Genomic DNA, 2,500 nt, shown 5'->3' with positions numbered 1-2,500 from the left:
AAGCACAGATTCTCTGTCTAAAGAATCCCCAATGAGAAATTTCTCACACATTATCTGTTAGCAAATGAAATATATATAATATGTCATAGGAAATAAACAATATCAAAATGTTTTCCAACTTCCTGTTTCGTTATATTCTTTTATGTTTCAGTCATTTGACTGCAGCCATGCTGGAGCACCGCCTTTCGTCAAACAAATCGACCCCAGGACTTATTCTTTGTAAGCCTAGTTCTTATTATATCGGTCTTTTTTGCCGAACCGCTAAGTTACGGGAACGTAAACACACCCACATCGGTTGTGAAGCGATAGTGGAGGTACAAACACAGAAGCACAAACACACACACACACACACACACACACACACACACACACACACACACACATATATATATATATATATATATATATATATATGCATATATAGTTACAGGTGAGTAATGTCTTTCTCTATTGGGTTCCCCCCAACATTTCTAATCGGAAGCTAAACAACGACAACCTCAACATCACCACCTCGCCACCAAAGTTGACTTTAGCTGCTTTATAAACCCCTCCGCAGATCAGTTCAACGGTTCGATTCTATTTATTTATTTGTAGCAACCTATATAATGCCGATTAGAATTGGGGCCCTTAGATCCCTAGAAACCCCGGACAAGTGCTCGGTTTAACCTGGCGTTTAAACGGTATCGCCCTCCACCAATACGAATGCCACTGATACGAAAGCAACCTATACATCTTCATCATCATAATCATAGCCATCACTACCTTCACAACCTCTACCAATATCACCGCCACTGCTGCTGCTGCTGCTGCTGCTGCTGCTACTACTACTACTACTACTACTACTACTACTACTACTTCTAACACAACAAAAACGAACACTAGGACCACCACTGAAATAACAACCACCAGTACAACAACAACCATCACTACTATAACAGCAACCACCATTACAAGTGGCACTCCGTCGGTCACGACGATGAGTGTTCTAGTCAATCCGACCAATGCAGCAGCCTGCTGGTGAAATTAACTTCAAAGTGGCTGAGTACTCCACAAACACGCGTACCATTAACGTAGTTCTCAGGAAGATTCCGAGTGACACAAAATGTGACAAGGCTGATCCCTTTGAATTACTGGTACACCTTCTTTATTTCTGCCACTTAGAGTAGAATGAAGCGACTTGATATAAAGTGTCTTGTTTAAGAATACAATGTGTCGCCGGAAATCGAACGCACGACCTTACGATCTTGAGCCGAATAAACTAAGCAGTAAGTCACCCGCCATCGTAACTACAACAACCACAACAACAATATATATATACCACTACCACAACATCCACCAGCAATACAGACAACACTACCACTGCAAACACCAACTCAAACAGTAACACCACTACCAGTAAAAACACTACCACCTCAACCAGAACCACCACTATCACTGCAAACACTACCGCCTCAACCAGAATCACCACTACCACTGCAAACACTACCGCCTCAACCAGATCTACCACTACCACTGCAAACACAACCACCTCAACCAGCACCACCACTACCACTAAAAACTCCACCACCTCAACCAGCACCACCACTACCAATAAAATAACTTTGGCGTCACTATTACAAAACTACCAGCATCGGCGTTGCTACAACTACAGTCAGAACCACAACCAGCATTACTACCACCGCAGTCACCGCCACAACAGCGATTGGTTGCGTTACTCTCATCAATAAGATACTAACCAAACGATGAACGTTATCATCAATACCAGCACCACTGCCACCACTAATACCATTACTGCTACTGTTATTAGTACGTTAGACCACGAATACTAGCGCAGTCACTACCACTTCCTTCTCAAAGAGTATGGTTACAGCACTACTACTACTACCACCAACACCACTACTACCACCGTCGTTACTGGTACCACTACTACAAGTCACTAGTGTGAGACCATCGCCAGGCACTACATCACTACCACTTCCAAAACAAAGCATACTACTACCGCTACTACTACTACTACTACTACTACTTTCTCAAGTCGACTAATAACATAAAACCATGCAGTATTGACAGTCTCAGAAGCTTCTAGCATCACCGAGAAAATAAAACACGTATTTTGTAGAAAAATCCGCCACAAAATCTCCTGCTACTACATCCTTTGCCACTTACGTGGCAGCAACCAATACTACCACTGGCTGGCTCAACCCTAATACCACCACGCAAGCTTTTAAGCTAAAAATAACAGCCAATCTACCCTCAGATATCTCAGTGCTTGCGTTGAATTGAAAAAAAAAACTGAGCTGGGCACAAGCGTGCTTGTGTGGTAAAAAGCTTGCTTCCAAATCACATGGTTCCGGGTTCAGTCTCACTGCATGGCAGTTTGGGGTAGGGTCCTTTACTATAGCCTGGGGCTGACCAAAACCTTGTGAGTGGATTTGGTGAGCGGCAACTGAAATAAATCAATCGTGTGTATGTATGTATATATATATATATATATATATAT

This window comes from Octopus bimaculoides, chromosome 5 (genome assembly GCF_001194135.2).
Source record: "Octopus bimaculoides isolate UCB-OBI-ISO-001 chromosome 5, ASM119413v2, whole genome shotgun sequence".
Lineage (NCBI taxonomy): Eukaryota > Metazoa > Mollusca > Cephalopoda > Octopoda > Octopodidae > Octopus > Octopus bimaculoides.
The sequence above is the reverse complement of the archived record's forward strand: the minus strand, read 5'-3'. Positions refer to the sequence as shown.